This window comes from Ornithodoros turicata, chromosome 1 (assembly GCF_037126465.1).
Source record: "Ornithodoros turicata isolate Travis chromosome 1, ASM3712646v1, whole genome shotgun sequence".
Lineage (NCBI taxonomy): Eukaryota > Metazoa > Arthropoda > Arachnida > Ixodida > Argasidae > Ornithodoros > Ornithodoros turicata.
The window spans coordinates 158,100,431-158,122,656 of NC_088201.1; the positions used below are offsets into that span (position 1 = coordinate 158,100,431).

Sequence of the window (22,226 nt, forward strand, 5' to 3'; positions counted from 1 at the left end):
CCCCAGAGTTAGTTCGCAAAATTCATGTGCCAATTCAAAGATATCGTTTAGTAAATAAAGCATAATTTCACTTCAAGACTTCGAGTCGCGAAACATACATAACAGCCCAGTGCTCTACCCCATCGCCATGCTCAACACCTCACCCCGTGGTCTTGTTGTCAAGAATAGATAGAATCCGTCTAGAATATTGTAACGACTAGAACATCGGTTGGCGATATGTTTTCTCGAAAAAACCTAAGGGCAGTGCTCATTAGCAACCGTTGCGTATTATGTATACATCGGAGTTTTTCCGCGAGGATGCCGGGCAACGTAATGTATATATAAAAGCGTTAAAACTCAGTGCAGGGAATATCAAAAAGACGACACGACACAGTTTTTTAAGTTCCCCTGCAACGAGTTTTAACGCTTTTATCATGGACTACAAAATAGATCGGTTCCTTACTCTTTTTCAACGAGTTAATTGCGTCAATCTCTTAGGATATTGTGAGGAGGTTCACCTCTGACAGAAAACGACACTGGGCTTTCATAGGTAGCGACTTTAGCGATATTTTTCTGCAGCAGCGCTATTGTTCTTGACTGAGGGCCGCATGGCACACGTGAGCCAGCGTAGGTTGAGGTAAACTGTGATTGCGGCTAAGACGCAATAAACGATTTGATTTGAAACAATAACACATTTTGATTACTGTATACTGGAAGGGCGATGTAGAGCTCAGTTCCTGCTCAATAGTAAATCGTAGGGATCATCTGGTGTCTGGTGGGTGTTATCCATCGGTGTGCGTTATACATAGGGTCGTCAATCCCGAGCTATTTTTGCAGTCCCGGGATCCCGGGACGGTATTTAGGGATTGTGCTTCCAAGTACAGTCCTGTGACTAAGTTATCTGACCCGCAGGTTCAAATCCGTACCCGACACGCAACCCTTTACAAATTGAGACCAGCATCCGCCCGCAGGCGCCATGTTCTTTTTTTTTGTTCTCTTTTTCAGAAGCTCAGCCGCAGCCGACCCGCTACCCGCAACGCGATGAACGTTCACGCGTAAACTGAGAGTATTCCCTGGTCAACGCCTCGTGACTAGATGTGTCTGTGTGCATAGTTTCTTGTACACGACATCAGCGCAGGCGACAAAAAGGTGCAAATGCGTGTTGGTTTGTGACTTGAGGCATGATCATACGAAACGCGACACGGACAAAGGACACACAGGGGCAATTGCACCTTAAAAGTGTGACCGTTTGTTCCACCTTTGTTAGCGGCGTTCTACGTCATATTTCGAGCGACTGCAGTACAGACGCGTAAGAGATTGAGCAACTCGGTGTGCTTTCTAATAGTGTTTGTTAAGATGCGACGACTTCAACCGATCCGCTGCTCGCACGACACCGAAAACGTAGACCCGCCGTCGCGGGTCACCCGTGGGTGCACGCAGGTCCCGCGGGCCGCGCAGAAGTCTACTTCCAAGTCCATTTACCTCAATTGACTATATCGCCGTGTTGTGCGCAGTTCATGTGCGGTCTGTCAATTCTACCTTTTCCTGCAGGAAAGCATTTAAGCATGTATGGTAGTGACGGCGAAATGGTTTCTTTTTTTCTCTTCCTTTTTTTGTCTACGATAATGCCACTCCTTTTTTATTAATTTGCATTTCACTTTTGCAATTGAAAAGAAGGCGAGTCTCACTACGCTTGAAGTAACAGAAAATATTACTTTATAATTTCCTCAAACAGTATCACATTCCACTTGAATGACGAACAGCAACAAAAATAAAAAAATAAAAATAAACAATAAAGACGAATGGAAAGAAACAAAACATTAAACGGTTTACAACACCGTCGCTGCGTGCTTATCCCATTGTACAACGATGAACACACGACCTGAGAAAGTACAGAGCTTCGAGGGTGGTGTCCCCCAGTTCGGAGCGAACGTTTGTGCAAATACTGGCTGCTGAACTGAAGGTCTGGTCAACTTCTGCGCCGGAAGAAACGACAGTCAGCAGATACCTGTACGCATGTGTAGGCAGCGGTCCTCTGCCACCTCCAGCCATAAGAAGTGTCATTTCCTTTGAAGGAGTGAGTCTGTGCCTGATGGCCTACAGGTGTTGGATTTTTCTGTCATATCGGCTCTCACAAATTTTGCGGAAGGAATCCGGGTACTTCGGGACGTCAAAAATTGGCCGAGATCCCGGGATTTCGGGATTCGGGATACCCCGATTCACAACCCTATTTATACATTGAACTCTTTCTAATTTCCGCTAATTTTAGGTGGTGCGCGTTACACCAGTAACATTAGTTGGCGAGCAAAGTTAAGCTAAAGTTGAAACTAAATAGAAGTATCTTGAAAGAGAATATATGCAGATTTTAGCAAAAATCTTCCTGGCAACAGCTCCGCAAGCGATGCTACCCCGACGACACAGCCCACTCGGGGGCGGACCCCGTTATCAAGTGGCCCCACTCCAGTATATGCGGGACCGGCTCCCATTTGTCTCCCTCCTAGATTCAGACAATAAACAATGGGTTTGCTAAGCGCCACAGACAAAGCGACAACAGCATGTGATGCTACTGAGAAAACGAGGAGAGCTCTCTCGACAGACAGCATCAGCATGCCATATATGTGTAGCGTCCCAACTTCGCAGGAAGAAATAAATGAAAAATAGACATCCTAAAGGTGCACACATAGACTTCAAGTACCCCGTGCAGCTGTCGAAACACATGACCGACAACGCAGGCCAGGAAAGCGAGAGAGAAAAATATTTCTTCACTAGATTTTAGCAAGACTTGACGATATGAACCATGCACTGCATTCTCTACGCTAGTTCGTTATACGTTTACTGTTGAGGCTCTCATATGAAACCGGTGGTGTCGGTGTGAGCTGGGCTGGAGCCACATCCAGGGTCGGCGAGAGGGCGCAGCAGGGGATAGGGCCCCGGAGCCCGGGCCTCTTCAGTGGCACGACGTTTGCTAGCACCAGGAGACGTCAGGAGAGGGCCCGGGCAGGACACACCCGGAGACATCCCGGGGGCGCAATTTCTCTCTCCGGCCCTGGCCATAATGCGCGGTGGCTCCATGTGTAGACTCCACCACGGTAGCATTTACTGGCCCCTTGTGTTTCATATAAAATAACCATTGTTATGTCGTGCCTGATCAACGCGGTCTTGCGTGGAAAGCAAAAATAAGCTGATATTTGAGAATATGTCAAAAGTCATATTATTCGACAAGTATGTCTGCTTTCTTCTTTTCTTTTTTTTTTCACTCATCCATTTCTAACCCAAAAATAGTCTGTGTTTAGCGTATGTACTTTGGAGGAGCCTCGTAAATTTTTCTCTGATGCGGATTCGCACTGACTATTCCGGTGTCTGAACTTTGCCTGCATCAGGTTTAGTGGTTTGTGAATCTACCTTTCGGGGAAAATGAAATTGTCCTTCCAACATTGATTCCCATTTTACACCCCCTGCTTTTGTGGAACTGATACCAATAAGATCCACGCAAGTTTATAACAATGGGGGTGAGTCACCTCAAGTGTTCTGCGAATTTGGCTGCTCTCGCGTGCGGGTTTTTTCTGGAACGAAATACATCACAGTCCAGCTCTTATCTTCGGAAGCAGGTTTTGCCAGGAATATCCCTAATCAAGCGTATTATAAAAAGGTTCTCAGAACAATTGAGCTTCTATCACTTCCACTCCACACAACTCATTGGTGAGTACATCTTGCTGTCCTGTTTCGCGCATTCTATACTCGTGCACGTTGCCGCCTGTGAGGTGTTGCCTGTGTAAAACACGGAATTGTTCACCGGCCGTTATAAATGCTTTTATTCTGGAAATTACCAACAAAAAAACATTTAATACTCAAGTGATCATTTTAGGCTATTTTAGCTTCCCAGTCGGACGCCTTCTCTCGCGCGGTAACAAAACAAACCCCATCAAAAAATAAGTCAGAGACTAAAATTCCTTCCGATGCAGACGCGCTTAACCTAACTTTTGGAACTACCTTTCTGTACTTGACATTGCTTTACAATCTGTTCCCTGTACACATTCAACGAATGTTTGAAGATCTGCCATAGTCAGCGACCTAGAGGCACAAAATTCTCACCAACGCATCCATCGTCTGTTATTAAGTTGGTTTACAGATGATATTGCCAACGAGGTATACCAGTTTGAGGCTAACGAGATTGCCTTATCAGCCCTTTGGAAGGGTACACCAACGTTTTCCCAGTTACATATGCCGACCTGGCTATCACAGTCAGACAAGGGCAACGCAACGAACCTTTTTGTTGCGCTCCTCAGCGCCATCCAAGAAATAAAAGTTTTTAACGGACGCTGCATCGCTGAAATTTTCCATTTATTCATCTTCTCTTCTTGCATGCGTGGCACATCGCTGAACAGAAGAAATTTCAACTCATAGCCATTATATTGAGTAGTTAACTATTTATCGAAGTATTTATTATGATGGGAATAAAATACATTTGATGTGTGTAGATGCGCCTGGGCCCCGGATCCTAAAACGAAGGTAGCGTTCGGTGTCCGCTCGTTTTCTTTCTTTTGTAGCTGGCGCACTCGAAATGTCACGAGGCGCTACGGGAAAAACGTTTTGGTAGGCTGCGGTTCCAAATAAACTCCGCGATTGGTTATCGCAATGGAGCTCGCGACGAATCACGGGAACGTGATGCATTCACTGCGCGTTGTGGATTCTCCAAAAGTTGCGCATCGTGACCCTAGTGATTTATATCACGAGGATGTCGTTGTAAAGGAAATATACTTTCCATAAATGTGCTTCCTACGCGAGAGGGATTCTCTGAGTTCTCATTCGTTGAACAGATATCTACATAAAGTGGCAACCTTTCCTGGAATAAATGCACTCAATAGAATTTGGAGTTTTTGGCAATTGAGTTGCCTCACTTCAACATCTTCTGACATGGCGAGCAAAGTGAACTTTCCCTTATGAAACAAGCCCGAACATGGCTAAACGAATTAGATGAAAATACACAACAAAGCTGCAGCCAGCCGTTTTATCAAACCAGCTATTTTATCGGAAGTGAATTTTCGTTCCAGGGTTTCTCGGGATTCTTTCTGTTCGAATTCATATATGAGGCATGAACTGATTATTATAACCGCAATATAGGTTACATACACTATTAATTCAAGTTCTTGTGTTTTCATGCTTCCTTCATCATTTTCACATAGTGTTCCCTTGCAATGGGGTAGGGTACCGCACCACCGCGATGAAACACCCCATCTCATCGTCATCATTTATTGTTGTTGCTGTTGTCGAATTCGGACAGCGGAACGGATGTGAACCGAAATTAAGCTGTTGTTGTTGTCGAACGAATGTGAGAAAGATTGGTAACTTACACGGTATTAGTCAGTGTTTCCTATAGTCTATAGTATAGGGAACCCAGACGAAACCAGGATGAAGACAGAATGACGATATACGATGAGGAACTGCATTTTCGACGGCCTCTTTCCTTAAATACGAGTACAATAGTTTTAATAAGCATGTGGAATATGAAGTTGCATCACTACTTGTGTGACCGGTAGCCTCGAAAGATTTGTGAACATTCTCTGAATAACAGATGGAAGCTCTACTTCCACAAATGTCACTCAACTTCTATATCTGTGTGGCTTCTTAAGAGAGCAATTCCACGTCGTCTTTACAAGTGTTCAAAATTTTAGTGTTTTTTTTCAAAAAAAAGCAGGCCTAGAGATCACTTGACGCAGCTAGTGCATGTGTGAAGCTCTGTTTGAAAAAAAAAACTGAAATTTTGAAGACTTGTAGAGAGGACGAGGAATTGCTATTCGAAGGAGTCACACAGATGCAGAAGTTGTGTGACAATTGTGTAAAAATAGAGCTTCCATTTATTATTCATAGAAAGCTCACATATTTTTGGGATGTAGCGGTCATACACGAAATGATGCAACTTGATATTCCACATGCTTAGCAAAACTATTGTACTCGTGTTTCAAAACAAAAGGCGGTCGAAAATAAATCTTTATTGAAAGTGCAGTGGTTCATCGTCTATCGTCATTCCATCTTCGACCTGGTTTGGTCTGGTATCCCTCACAGCTATTCCTCCCTTGCAATGCAATATACCAATGCAATGTGATAAAAGTGCCCTGTCCCTGTCGCCGTCATCCAGCGGCGGTTATACTTAGTGTTCTTTATGGATATGCCTTGCTGATTGTGGGTTATTTATTTCTAAACACTAGATAGGCCGTTACTTCCAGCCACAAATCAAGATGCAGAAGGCCATGGTTATCATCCTTGCGTTGGCCATTGCCACTGGTAAGACTTATTTGTAAGACTTAATACGCGCTATAGGCTCTATTGCGATATTTCAAATACGCGCTGTCTCAACCGTAAGTGTCATACAATTATTCCTTGTTTCGAGCAAGCTCACACGCAGGGTCACATTTTGGGGGTTTCCCTTCATATTCCGTTTTCTTTAACAGTATGAAGTAAACACTGGATTGCATAAGAAGTAAAAAGTAAAAAGAAATGCGTGAACGTTTCAACACCTATTCCGGCGTCATCATCAGCACAGGAAAATGAAACGGGGTTTAAAACGGCTTCGTATGCAAGCCAGTGTTTACTTCATACTATTAAAGAAACATGTCTCCTGGCTTTTGGTTCATCTTCATATTCCCTTTTGCAGCAATAAAGGCCAGATGCGAAGTGGTAGTCGAAATTTACCGTCTACCTAACACAGGAAAATACGTCGTGTTTACGATATCCCACAGGATCGCCTTGGTTTTTGATTGTCTCTATCTCAAGAAACCACCCAAGCAGCAAAACATTTTGGCGCAATATTGGCAATACCGGCCAATATTGGTACAATCTCGCACCAATATTGGGCCGGAATTCTAATATTGGGCCATGATCTATACTGCTTGAGCAATTCACGGGTCTCCAACATTCCTCCGCCGGGACTACTCAACAGACGTATTAGACATTTCACTTTGTTCGAGGGACGTTTTTCCGTACCTGACCTGGTCCACGGACCTGGACGGAAGAGGTAGTGACCACGTTCCTATATTTGTCTCCTACTCCAAGTACACATCCGGGGCAGGCCGCAGAACCGTACGGCTAACAAATTGGAAGTCCTTTCGTGAACTGTGCAAAAAGGACGTGCGCGTGGGAATCACCGCAGGCGAATTTACCGACCATATTGTGAACTCTCTGACGTCTTCCACCACGACTGCAAAGATCAGCGCTGGCCAAGCAGGTACGGATCCGGAGGTGGAGCGTTTGCGTGCCATTCGGAGACGGGCAGAGCGGAAGGCTCGGCGATCCGGCCAACTTGCAGATGCACAAGTCGCGCGTCGTGCGAATGCATCGGTACAGAAAGCCTTGAAGGCTGTTGACAAAAAAAGATGGCGTCAGTTTTGCGCGTCTCTGACTCCGTTTTCAAGCCCTGCGAAGGTCTGGCGGATTGCGCGGTGTCTCCGCGAAGCTCCTCCCGCGAGGAACCCCCTCAGATCTCTGGCACTCTCAGTATCTAGGCGTGAGAAGGAAGTTGCCCACGACTTCTGCAAAACTCTGGCAGCAAGGTCCGAGGCAGCTAAATGTGCAGCTTTTCGGAGCCATGCATTGGAGCTGCAGTATACCATTAGTCGAGCCCCGTCAGTGTCTGACCCTGACATGGACGCAGACCTCACGTTTGCCGAACTCAAGGCTGCGCTGGCACTCTCCCACAAGAAGTCGTCGCCGGGTCCTGACAAGGTCACCTACGTGGTGCTCCGCAATTTGGACGACGCATCCCTTTTGGCAGTCTTAGAGGTTTATAACACGTCATGGAGGGATGGGCAGGTCCCTGCCGCGTGGAAGGAGGCACGTGTAGTCCCCATCCTGAAACCGGGAAAACAACCCTCCGACCTGGCGTCTTTCCGACCTGTGAGCCTCACCAGCTGCTTAGGCAAGGTCCTTGAACGCATGATACTGCACCGGCTCGAGTGGTGGCTGGAGCGAAGACCTGTTTTTCCTCAGGAAATGACGGGTTTCCGCAGGCACCGTAGCTCCATGGATTCGGTGATCGATTTAGTCTCTTCGGTCGAAGAAGCGAAGGCGCGAAGGAAAATAGCGATGACTGTCTTCCTGGATATCAAACGGGCGTACGATTCCGTAAGCCATCCCTGTGTTATTCATGGGTTGTTGCTGGCCCAGGTGCCTCATAGGGCACTGACGTGGCTCTCCGACTTCCTCCGTCAACGGAAGATTTTCGTCACTACAGGCGAGGGGGACACGGAAAAGATCACTGTGCCACAGGGAGTTCCTCGGGGAAGTGTCCTTAGCCCCCTTTTATTCAACATTGTCTTGATGGGCCTCAAGGAGTGCCTTCCTCGGAGAGTGCGTCTGTCCATCTATGCTGATGATATTCGCGTCTGGACTGTTGGCAAGTCCCGCCCTACAATTCAGCGTCGGCTCCAGAGCTCACTTGATGCCATACATGTCTACTTCCTGAACGCAGGGATGGACATCTCTACTGAGAAAAGTGCTACCCTTCCGTTTACCCGGAAAGAGATGCGCCGGTTCCAAGTACACATTGGGGGTTCCCCGTTAAGGCAGGTCAGGCATCACAGGTTCCTCGGTGTTGTGTTGGACCGCAACCTGTCGTGGGCAAGACACATTGACTATCTCTCTTCAAAGGCGCAACGTTGGGGAAATGTGATACGTCATTTTGCCGGCTTGCGCTGGGGATGTACTGAGCGGGACCTTCTTGCACTCCACAAAGCGCTTGTTCGTGGCTCAGTAGTCTACAGCCTTCCTGTGTTGCACGGACTATCACGGACGTCCGAACACAAGCTCCGTTGCGTCTTGGCGCGCAGCTTGCGGACCTGTCTTGGCGTTCCGCGTTGCGCTGAGACGAGGATGGTGGTAGCCGAGGCCAGGGAACTCCCAATTGGCGTCCTCCGCAAGAGAGAAACTTTCCGCCACTACTTGCGATTGCGCGCTCACCATCGCCGTCACCCACTGGTACAGAAGCTTCGTAAGCGAAACCACAGCAAAATCGCGCAGTGTGCGCAAGAACTAACGGACCATATACCTGCCTTCACTGTTGCCCCATCCGCTTCTTCAGTAGCGCCATGGACACTGCCGAAACCATCCATCTTGTCTCACATCCCGGGGATCAAGGGGCCGAAGAGCCAAACCCCTGCTCCAGTCCTCAAGCAGGCTACTCTGGAGTGGATGGACGCTACATACGGAAACCAAACCGCTGTATATACGGACGGTTCCTCCACTACAGGCGGCTCATCTGCGGCATTTGTAATCCCAGAGGAGTCAATTTCACGTGGGTTCCGCCTATCGCACCGCACCTCGGCCACCTCTGCGGAGTTGTATGCCATCCTGCTATTCCTAAGGTCTATTTTGGATCACCACCCCCGCCTCTGGGTGGTTTACACAGATTCGCGGGCAGCGCTGCAGTGCATAGACAACATGGGCATCCGTGGCTCCTTGGCTCCGGTGGTAGTGAACATCCTGACGACACTCAAGGTTTTAGAAGACAGGGGCCACCGGCTCACCCTCCAATGGGTCCCTAGCCACATTGGAATAAGAGGCAATGAGGTAGCGGATCGGGCAGCTGCTGCACAGTAAATTTTTTTACGCCCTTCCCGGTGTGAAAAGGGTGTACTATGGGGACAAACCCGAATTACACTTATACTACACTCCACTAAGCACCCGTGTTGGTGTAAAAGGGGTGTAATGTACCAATACACCCCGATCACACTTCCGTTACACACAATGCTAAATTTGGGAACACTCATATCAGTGCAAAACGGGTGTATGCCGCGCAATACTCATAGCTCACGTAGTTTTCTTTTTAATTGTGATAATGTTCGTAATATATATAGATAACTTAGTACAGATGGACGCGAAAAAGATATAGACTACAAGTAATGAAGAGACTTGGGAAGCCGTATAAGGATTAGAAACAATTGCTACTTTTATTACATTAAATCTATTTCTAGTAGTTCCCATTTAATTTTTTTTACAGTCGTGTTGCCAACTGTAGGGCAACTGTAGTTACAGTTAGGGGTCGACGTTTCGGCTGTCAGCGCTGCCTTCAACAGGACTAAACTTGAAAATAGCTGACAGGGGCTTCACCCCTGGCTGAAAGGTTAACTGGTGCGCGTGATCACGAAATTGAAATACATATGTGTATGTAAAAGAAAAAGTAGAAAGAACCAAATACCACGAACAGCTAGGAAAAAACAAGGGAAGAACAAGGAAGACAGCAGCAGCCTTCAACAGGGCTTGCAAATGGCGAAGGCAGGCTGCTGTTGCACTGTCGACTTGCCCCTTAATCTTTAATAAACCCCCCTTCCATTTTCTGTTTGTAATCTCGAATCCATTCTACCTTTTCCTTCGCATATATACGCAATATACCTATATATGTATACCTACTAGTACATTTAAGCAGTGTTCATGCGGGAAGAGCGTACATGTGACATAATGAATGCTAACTCAAGCTTCCACAAGAGGTTAAAGCGGAAGCAACTAGCTAAGCTCTTCTAACCTCCCGTGTCATGCTGGTTAAGATGATCGCTTTCCACGCCTTGTGACACGGGTTCGAATCCTCACACCGTCTGTGTTGCCTGCGGTTTTCCCTGGGTTTTCCGAAGACTTTCCCGACGAATGCCTGCGCAGTTCGCCTGAAGTCGGCCCTGGATGCACACTAAGCCCCCCCCCCTCCTCCCTGCTGTCCTCTGCCCACGTCTGTACGCCGCTCATAGCCACAGTTGCTTCGTGCCGCTAACACGGAAATAAAAAAAAAACTCAAAAAGTCTAGATAGGTAAGATGCTCACACTATGCTCACACTAGCAATTAAATGCAGAGCAAGTGTTTTTTTTTCAGAACCTGCCATTTTAGGGTCAATACACCCAATAAACACCCTTCTTTTGGGTGTAATATGTGACGCCTCTGTTACACCCATCACTGGGGTGTAGCATTTACACCCATAAGGGTGTGAGTTATCTAACACTCATTTTACACTCATAGGGGTGTAAATAAATTTACTGTGTGCAGCTCACCATCGCCGCTCAGCAGTCTCCATCATACTTTCGAATGGAGATAGGCGCACCCTCTTGTCCGCGTTGACGTCGCCCTGGGCCCATCAGGAATGGTGTCATGACATCACCCGGTGGTCGCTTCTGTATGCTGTTGACCCAACGCTTTCATTTGACATGCCAAGCGGTTTCCCTCGCCTCTTTACGTCTATAGTGCGTCGTTTACGACTTAGCGTCGCATTCACCCCTGCACTCCGGTATAGGCTGGGCCACAGCACCACGGCGCTGTGTACAACTTGTGGTTTACCGGCAACAATCCGACACATTCATGAAGACCGCAGCCAGTACGTACGCGAGCGACGGGCCTTTAAATCTCAACTTGAAATGCTGGATCAGAGGCCATTCAACATCTGCAAAGTTCTCGGCCCATGGAGTAACCCTGGACACCAGTGCCGTGCACTTGGCGCTCTTCTTTCCTTTCTGAGGGCCACCGGCCTCCTTCACGAACTGTAGGGATTTCCTTCCCTCGTCATCCTTTCATGTGAACCTTTTTGGAATGGGGTAGGGTCCAGCACTCAACGCAGGGAAACATCCCACATCATCATCATCCATTCATCTATGTTGTTGTTGTTGTTGAGCAATTTATTTAGCGCATCAAGGGCCATATTTGCTTATGCGCCCTTAAACAGAACTCATCATCATCATCAACAACATCATCATCAACTTCATTGGACCAACGTTCGTTAGCGCATCAGTTAGCTAGGTAGCAGGTGGTCTTAGCCGGTCATGCCAAGCGTATGCATTAACACAGCCAATCAAGTTGAAACATTGCTTGATAATATCAGAAAATGTTCAAAGCCTCTTCTCGTAAATGGAGGGGGGAGTGGATGCCGCCAAGCGCCCGGGAAAGAGAACGGGTCAACGCGAGCTCGAACCACATTCAGTTCAGTAATTCAGAGTAAACAGTTAAGGAGTTGGCAATGGCTCTCAGAGCATACCTTCGTTTCATAGCACTTCTTACATACAGCCGTAATTAGCTTTCTAATCTACAGAGATAGAAACAGATATGTGGCACTTAGACATTATGTGGCCTTCAGCGTGCCGTCTCTTTAATTCACGTGTCTCTCCACAGTTACATTGGCCCAGTCCCACGAAGAAGCTGAAGATGCTTCACACTTAAGAGTTCGTCGTAAGTACAGCATCATGAATATCTGTCAACGTTTCACAACGCATAAAGATGCTTGGTACATCCAAACCTGATGAGCGATCGGAGAAAAGAAACACGTTGAATCAAATGTCAGGGAACTGCATCGTACTCTTATTACTACTACAATTATTTATTTAGCTCTTTATTGGGTTGTTTTTCAGCCGCCTGATATCAATCACAGTCAGACCCAAGTTGAGGTCCCGTTAACCTTCAAGCTCTAAAGGACAAGTTGGTTTCGCTGGTTAAAAGTTGAACAAGAAACAGAAATGTTGAAACGCTAATACTGCGAGTATTCTATAATTCGTGCATGTTCGTAAAGTACTCCACAAAGAGCGCGTGTCATCGTTCGTGCGAGAGGTTAGGTCTACTTTATATCTGCACTTCCGCAATACACCGAGAAGAGCGTCCTATGTCCTAGCAAACAATGCGTTGTTTGGTCGCCATTTGATTACATATTCCATGTACCGTTATAGGTGGCTTTGACTGTCCACTCGCCCCGTCTAAGTGTCAGTACAAGTGCAAGTCCCTTCCAGGATACAAGGGCGGATACTGCGACGGATTCTTGAAAACGAGATGCAAGTGCTACTGAAATATGTACGTCCTAGAATATGTATAATATGTTCGCGTGTTTAAGGGACACGACGGGTCTAAATAAATCACGTTATAATGCTTCCCTTGTTTTCAATTGTTTTGAATTGAATAATGGTACCCTCTATGTCACTCTCGCATAACACACAACCAAGTTTGCGGAAACCAATCTCTTGTAATGGTGGTGGTGGGTGGCGAAAGGGCTCGCCGTTGTCGGCCTCGCAGAGGTGGGCAACGTCACGACAGACGCCCTGGGGAAATGTGCGTCCTGGGCCGACTTCCTGTAGTGCGTCAAGGAAGACGAGGGGACAGCCAGTTACCTGCCCCGTAATTTATTACTGCACACCTTACTTGCTGCCACCAGCTGCTTAACCTCGGCATTATTCCAAAGTCGTCGCGCTCCTGGGCATCGGGTCTTCACATCCAGGGGACAAGATGCGCCAGAAATCGATGTGGAGATTGCAGATGAAATGCAATAGCATTCACCCTAGCAGCACAAGATATTGGCTCAATATTGGTCCAATCGCGGGCCGGAATTGCCAATCTTCGCCCAACATTGGTCCAAGATTGAACGAATTTTCGGCCAAGATTTTGTGCTGCTGGGGTATGAGCTCATCGAGCATTCTCCGATGATGGACAGCAGAGGCGTGTGGAGATTGAAGTGGCTGACGTACTTGGCAACCACTTGCTTCCTTATGACCGGACGAAGACACAATCTATAACACTCAACTAAACTAATCCAGCCACAGATTATAACCCTTATTTTGCGAAATATGGTGCAGCGCCCATATAAGACCTGCGGTCGTTTTGTGCAAATTTGGGGCCGCGAAATTAGTTTTCTGTTTTATATATATATATATATATATATATATATATATATAGAAGTTCAAAAAAGACGCGGAAACAGATTTTAGGGAAGTTAAAAACACTAGTTTATTACATGGGGAGACGTTAAAAAGAAAAATGGGCAAGGGGTCGACGTTTCGACAGTGGCACTGTCTTCGTCAGGACAAAAAAAAGGACTTTTTTTTTGTCCTGACGAAGACAGTGCCACTGTCGAAACGTCGACCCCTTGCCCATTTTTCTTTTTAACGTCTCCCCATGTAATAAACTAGTGTTTTTAACTTCCCTAAAATCTGTTTCCGCGTCTTTTTTTGAACTTCTGTAAAACTTCGTGGCCGTTTGATAATCCTTTTACCTCACCCTATATATATATATATATATATATAGTATGCTTCATCGGCGATTATGTGGTGAGATGCTGGGAAGGTTATCCATATATTATGTCGGGTGACTTCACAGCGTAGTCGTGCAAGAAATTGAAATTTCGTGGGGACGTGAGTCTCAGAAAAGCCTATTTGTACTTCATATCTGAGGGAGCGGTCCTGCTTTGCGTATGTGAGGTGCTTGTTCTTCTTCCTGTATATATAACGAGCACTGGAAGGGTATTTGAACCCCCTTATTTCCTCTTTTCTTTAAAACCACTACCACACAAATGGGGACTTAGAAGTTTCGATTCAATACCTCAAAACAACAAAGAAAAGCGATCTGTGGCCACGAATAGAAATGGTCAAAACGACCGACAGCGTGTAAAATTGTAATATATTGCGTTGTGGAAGTCATTACCTGCACCGAGAGAAGACCGAAGCTGGTTATTTAGCAGCTGTCAGATGATGGGGTCGTTCCTAAAGGGTTCGAAAACTAAAATTGTGATTTAAATATACGAGGCATATCGTCATTCACTGTTTCACAAAGTGGAGCAGATGAAAATAAATTATGAAACTGTCAGGGTGGGCTCATAGTAAAATAGAACGGGTGAGTAAATATCCGGTCTCAGCTCTGGATTGGTCAGCAAATGGCCGGTGAGCATTTTTCCGATCCCCGATTTCTCGGAGTTGTGCCATCTTAGTTTTCCATGTCTGACTTTTTCGACACCGTGCAAACTCCAAGTGTTATGTTTCATTCGCCCACGCCTGTTTATATTCAATGGTAGAAGTGCAAGGGTGCAGGCGAGCTAGTACAGTTTTAAACGACGATAAAACCTGAGAGGCCGAACAGAAAAATAACAACACGACGTGTTCTCAAACTCAGCAATCCATTTAATCACACAACCTACACTCCCAATAACCTTGTTACTGAGTTTGAGAACGTGTCGTGTCGTTATTTTTCTGCTCCGTGTCTCAGGTTTTATCGCCGTTTTGTTCATATTCACCAGCTAATTTTTCTTTGGCTCGGATTTCTCACACTAAAACATATTGTCGACGGAATGTTTTCGCAAAGCCAACTGTGTATATTCACAGAAAAAGGTGTGGTGCATTGAATGATTAAACAGGTGTACTGTTCACACAAAATATCTCAAATTTACAAAACACCAGAGCAAGCGAGCCTACGCTTACGGTTTATGTTATTCTTTTTCTTATTTGTCCTTTATTTGTGACAGTCACAATCGGGAAGGAGGATAAGAGGCAGCGCAACATTTTTGCAGATAACTTCTACAACAGTGTAAGAGCTTGTGTCCTACTTGATGTCCGGCATATGGGTGTACGAAAGGACGACGGCTATTGGCCATGTCTATCGCAATGGGACAATTTTACAAATGTCAATCAAGACCTGAACCATTTTTTTTACCTTTGCTATTTTCCAGTTTTTCAAGTCACCTGTTAGGTCGCAAATAATTGCAAACAAAAACTGAGCGTCAGCAGCAAGTTTACACAACTTTTGACCTAGGTGACACTGGTGAAATTGAGCCGTGTGATCGTTTTAGTTGATTAGTTTCTGTCTGTTTTCTTTATGTTTTTCATAATACCAGGTAGACACAGCTTCTGGCTTTCCGTTGTTGTTGTTGTTTTTCTCTGTCTCTCGTAATAAATACATTACCCCATCCCATGTGTCTTTAGTGAGTTCAGTGGTAGCCACAACGCAGCCAAATGGTGCGAGCGCGTGGTCAGGCTGACCATTCCTTCGTTTTTTCGTTTACCAGCATTAAATTCCCCCTTCACTAAGTGCGGCCAACTTCCTTACTCTGGATTGACAATAGACTAAGGTCAATGTACATTTGAAGTAAAAGTGACGAGGCTTCTGCGCTAGTATTTGCGGGCACGTTACAACTTTCGTGTCATAGAACACAATCCCGGGTATGCACAGCAGCTGCAAAAGTTCATGACACACTTCATTCATATACTCTACCCTTGTTTCTACGTGCATCCATTGTAGATTTTGTAAGTCTTGCAGTCCATTGGCACGCTCGCTAGCACAGTCTTCGTTGTTTATGCCTCCTATTGTCCCTATAGAGCTCTCCCTCTTTACACTCTTTACAAACAAATGACGTCAGATGGTACAGCAGCACCGCCAAGTCCATAGACTCGAACTACTATATCAAAATATTGATAAGTCATAAGAAAGCCACATCTAAATGTGGCTTCAAAAACATATTTTTCTTGTAATTCCTCGCATATTGTTGCTTGTATCGCCTTGTTCTGCACTATTCTACCGGTAGCCTTTCTAGGGATGACGACCGGCCCAATCCATCTTCTGTAGCATGAAGGGCACGAGTATCTCTCGGAGTGCACATCATGTCTATACAATGCATACTAAGTGAACTAAGCCGCAATAAGAAACCACACTCCGTACAGGATTACGAAGCCTTTTTTTGTTCTTTGCGCAGCGGACTGGGAAAGCAAATTAAGACACCAAAGCCAGTAAAATCGTGACCTCATTTGTGTGTGCGACTAATACCAAGATGCCACCCGTGACCTTGGTGAAGGAATACGGCTTTGTGAAACGGCGGTGTTCTTCCGCACCGTTTCGGTTTCGATATGTGTACCGACATTATCATTACGTCACGGTGATGTTTGTTCGGTAGAGGTGTATTGTCAAACCCTTGCTGCAAGCAACCCAACACCGATGTCGCCGAACAGATTTCACGAACTGAATTTCACGTTTCCATTGCCGGGGAAACCCCTTCTGGGACAGGGTGCCAAAACACTAACTGTGTTCCGCGGAGCGCCCGTTAGTGCTCTTGTAACCGGCAATGCGACACTACTGTACGATAGCAAAATGGCACGGTACACAGAGCCGTGCATACCTTCAGTTTTTTTTTTTTTTTTTTTTTTGTGAACGATGGGAGGCAGGGACACATATGATAATGGTATGAAAATATTCCAGAAAGGCTTCCGCAAAAATGCTATTGATTACATTTCACGCATGTGCTACAGTAGCCTTATAGCCTCATAGACTTTCGGAATGAGTGGCCTTAAAATACCAAGATCTTGCAGCTTTCGTAAGGTTTATAAAAAATTATGCTAACAAATGTTCCAAGAACAGCAACAATAACTGAAGAAGTGATGATGACATGGGATGTTTCCCCGTGGTAGCCACAGGACCTTACCCCACTTCACAGTGATTAATATGAGAGGATGAATTATGGTGAAAGTGAAGCGACGACAGGTCCAACTTCCGAGTTCAAATATTCCATCTTCTACAATGCCGATTGGAAATTCGAAAAGCTGTCGAACAAAGTCATCCTTGTCCAAATCGGTTCAGTGTGAGCTGAGAAAAATCGCATTGTTTCTCCTATAGGAAGTACTATGGGCCGCCGGAAGTTATATGACAATCATGGACATCTTGCGTTCCTTCAAGTTTTCCGCGAAGGTGCTGCTTGCAGAGTAACTGGAAATGTTGACTAGAAAGAACTTGCTGATCTCCTTACAGGATCCCGGTGTATCGTGCACCAGAACGATGAGGGTGTGCTCTTAAAAATGTGACGTCTATCGTGTCGTCTAAAATCAGGTGGGAGTAAGTCGCCATCTTCCCATGCATTTCTCCCTAATCAGCGCGTCAAACGTCGGCGGCAGCCATCAGACGTCCCACAGTTATTAGTACAGAAATATCTCTCCCCATAAGTGGCGCAAAGTATAAAGTGTCTGGGCACACTGTGCCTAAAGTTGGATGATTGTTTGGATCCAAGTGGATTACAGACTCAATCCAAGCCATCCAACTGGCAACTTGTCCAAGCCAAGCCTAAATGCTCCTAATGTCAACAAGAAGCACTGCGAAGGCGAAGATAATGCGAAATTGTCGGTTTCTGAATTGAGGAAACGTATTTTTCGAAGTTTTTGATCTACAATATGCTGCACAGCATATTGTGTGCAGCACAATATGCTGCACAGCATATTGTGAAATTGGTGATTTGTTGCTTCCGGGCTTCGAGCCTTGTTTACGTCGTCGCGTTTGTTCGAGTACTGTTGTCGATGCTGTGGCCTTTACATTTGCGTCCCATTTACCACTTCTACCATGAACGATGACCTGCGTTCGTTTTTGTGAATTCGTTTCAAGTTTAGCGAAGTGAAGTACGCAGCATATGGATCATCGTGCTAGTTGCATCATGCAATTGAACTATTAACAGATGTCGTAGAGCGTGAAGAAAAACAATGTGCAAGTTTCCGGCGATGCAGATGCATCAAGTTGGTTGCATCGAATAAACTGCGCATGTTGACTGTACTTGGCACACAGCTCTGTAGATCGATGTGCGATATCACAATCTGCCGTGATTCAGGCAGAATTGCTATACGAATGCACGAAGTAGAGGGAAACGTGTAGGCGAATGACAGAGCAACACACAACTTTGTTGCAACAAAGAAAATCTGTTTATTAATGCGAGTCACGATTTCATTAGAGAACAGTACAGTAAAATTAAGCTGTTTCACGGGGTAGCCAACAGACATGTAGCTGCTGCTGCCAAGGAGCATGTAAAAACGTAGTTGTGGATGGGATGCTGTTCTACAGCGCTACGTCTGAGCAAACTATACTTGCGTCTGTCTTTTTTTTTAAGAATGCTCCCTAGAAAAGGGAAGAAAAATGTGGAGGTACAGTCTTTCAGTTTTCCATCTGTAAATCAGGATGGCATCAGGTGCTGCTGATGCATTTGGGTGTTATAAGCTTCGTAATTTTTCTCATCTCTCTGTGCAACTGGACCTCAGGTAAAGGAAGTCAAATATACAGTTGTCACAATTAATGGTCACAAATGCTGAATGTTGTGATATCAAACGTGCCTTGCATAGTTTATTTTTGCACTAAATTAATTTTACAACATACATACGCATTCATATTGCCACTAATTAGTAGATATGATACATGATAGGGGTTCAGACGGAGATCATGTTCAACCAAAATTGGGGCTCAACTGATTCGGGGTAATAATCAGTAGGAGATGAGCTTAAATTGAAAAAGTCAGACCGTAAATATAATGTTGTAGATACACAGGCTGTTCGACACAGGTACACCTCTATATTGAAAGAATGGATGGTGATCATGAGTGGTCTACTTTATTGTATCGAATACAATTAACACACAATTTATGAATGGTCAATATTCCTGCAAAATATTATAATTGAGATTCATAAAGCGAGGCTTATAATTTTGCAATAAATAAGGAAATGGGTTTTGTTTGAGAGGGCACTGTTAATAAAGGAATTTGTGAATTTCATCAATCAAGAGATGATTCTATTTTGTTTCAGTGAAAATACAATTGCATTGAGTTTCTCTGCAACAAGCTGCGACTGTATTACACAGGAGCATTTACCACGCCACGCTGCCCTGTCAGTGTCGGTACTCCCCACATAAAAGAGATGATCGACTGAGCAGCCACGATGTAGAACATGTTGTAGCACATAGCTGCTTGATGTAGACAGTCGTAGTGCCCACGCACTTGCTGGAGATTATTCCTTGGTTTTGGTATAATTGCACAAAGATTTAAGCCATAGTTTTGTGGTTTGTACATGAATTTTAGTCATGTAGCATATGCTAGATGAATTTGCCTCACAGAAACTATCTGGCCACCTTTTTTGGCTTTTCTGACTTTTACAAATTACATTTATGCAGCAATCATGTACTTTTAATTGGTACTTTACCTTTTAAAGGATTTGAAAACCCGTGCTCAAGCAAAAAATACGCTGCAAGCAGACTTTCAACTGAATGGCTCAAGTGAAGCCGTTCCTCTGTCATGGCTTCATGGCAAATGCTTGAAGAGGTTTGCATCTGAGACACACTTTGCTGTTGGTATACTCTTGCATGACCCACACACAAGCAGGATAAAATTGAGAAAACTCACAGAGAAGTACAGAGGCACACTGACAATAAAAGGAATGAAACAGTGTAAGCTCCATCACCTGAACATGTATACTTTGTTGACCTGGTGCCGGAACGCTAGGGCATGCACCAGGCTTCAGTACAGCTCGACTGTGTCCACCATAAAAGAAGCATTGCTGAAAATGAGTGGAGCACATGAGGTCGTGTTTGCTGTCAGTGTAGGATTTCACATTCACTTCCTCAAGTCGCTGAACCCATTTCGAATATCGTTTCGTATGTTGTTGTGGGAGCCTGTGAGGGCGACAAATTTTCATTAACAATGTGACAGAAACAACAAAAGTAGTGCCCTCTTTATCTTTATGTAGCACACGCATAATACACCTTCAAATGTGTCGGAAAATGCTATAGGATCTCCAGCTGCAGGTGCATGCATCCCCAGAGCCTTCCCGAGTGGAGCTGTTAAGGGGATGGTGCAGCATCTGCTTGCCATATTCCCAGAGTGAAAATATCTGAGTGCTTGTATGATCTTGAGGAAAATACAAGGTGCTCCTATATGTGTGTACATGTATCTGAAATGCAATTATTTTCTTAGTAACTTGCACTGCTTCTTTCGGTACATTTTCTCGGATGGTTGAACAAAAACATGACAGGTGGGATCAAACAAACATAAGTAACATTGATAAGGTGGATGCTGAGCGGCATGCTACCTTGCCGCATTTGACCTGTAGTCAATGCTGTGTTAGTAAAATATTTCTGATGTTGAAATTTAGAAGTTTGGGTAAATGTTACAAAAGTAAAGCTATGTTTGTATATATTGGCACTCTGATGTACAATGCTGCACGGCCAGGGAAAGACAAACTTAATTCACTCGAAAACATAGTGGAAGAATTTCACACACATGAAAGTAGGAAAAGCAGGCTTTAGGAAAGATGCTCCTGATCCACCCTCTCTCTGCACTGCTTGCAGTTCTCTTTTATGCATTTATTGTGCAACAACAATAACAACTTTATTTTAAGACTATGAATGGGGAGTTCCATCGCCAGAGGCCAATAGGGAGTTTCATGTTTATGTTGCTGACTTCCGAAACAGAGCGTCGAAGCTCTCGGATTTCGGCTCCATTTAAAGGCATCGGTAACCACGATATCTTTGAAATCGCCAATGAACTCACTAATTACAGACCCGTTCACGCGTTTTATGGCTTGACAGGTTTGACAACCACGGAATAGAAACCTAAATCTAAGTAGGCTCGAGTTAGAAAGCTCAGAGGTGGAGGGCAGTCCACAAGATATGACCCCACTCTAAATTTAATCGCTTTTTATCACGTTTCACACGTCTTTGTTTGGTACACACAGCGACAAAACGACAAACATGAACCAAAACCATTGTTCAGATTTCGTCCGCCAAAACTAGCGGGCTCCGCGAGTTCTGGCCTGGCAACATGGGGACGCCTAATGGCGGCTTCCTTAGTTTGACGGCAGTTTTGGATGAGCTTCGGTGACCTGTCTAAAATGTTGCGGCTTTTCTATGAGGGGTCATGGACGACTTTCCAGACCCCACTTTTCGCAGCGATAAGAGAATAACAAAAATATAAAAAAAACAACCCTGTCAGCACGGCGCCAACCGCGTGCAGAAAACACAAGTACAACGTGATCGAGGCGAACTGCGCCTCCGTCCGTTGTGGCGCCTATTTCGTGATCTCTTAATTTTTAGCTGTTTCGTGCATAGGGTCTTCTATTTGCCACCTTACTATCACACACCAATCATGCGGCACTCCTGCTCATTCAAAGCATCGCTGCGTTCGTGCACGTACGCCGCGTCCTCCACCAAGAACACACAGGTCCTGACGAGGTCCCCACAGTGTCATCGTCTCCTCATTGTTAGAGGTATGTCCCGAGAACGCCCTGAGGATAACACTCGCGGACTGTCCGTAAAGAGTCATTCAAGTACGTCCTGTGCCCGTCCCTGTGGGTAGCTAGCGGGAGAAGCAATATCACTTTGTTTAATTTACCTGCTCAGAGTCTCTCAACACATTTGTTTCGTTTTTCGGGGCCGATCGTAGGACCTGAATAACATTTTTCTTAAATAAAGGGTGATCCAGCGTAAAGTCCTCTGCCTTCAAAAAGGCTGTCTGTCTGCGAACACATCAAATATTTCTCGTGGAAAGGACAGAAAAGCGCGATTTTGTGGCACTGCCTTAGACTTTCAAAGGTCCAAACCAGAGGGAGTAAGAAACATCGACTTTGAAATGATGCAGGGGTAATACTTCAATCAATTCCTCGTTTTGAGTATTTTTTCATTGCGTAATGGAAAGAAGCATGGACAGCTCACCGTTAGTTTTGAGTCACAGGCGAGCAGGACAATC

At 45.2% G+C, this 22,226-nt stretch overlaps 1 long non-coding RNA gene across 1 annotated transcript; it reads left to right on the forward strand.

Annotated features, from left to right (window-relative positions):
- Positions 1 to 3,641: 3,641 nt before the first annotated feature.
- On the forward strand, positions 3,642 to 12,863 carry LOC135371679 (uncharacterized). The gene is made up of 4 exons (XR_010415697.1): positions 3,642 to 3,678; positions 6,186 to 6,261; positions 12,116 to 12,172; positions 12,664 to 12,863. It is a non-coding gene; the product is annotated as an uncharacterized LOC135371679 (long non-coding RNA).
- The last annotated feature ends 9,363 nt before the right edge of the window (positions 12,864 to 22,226 follow it).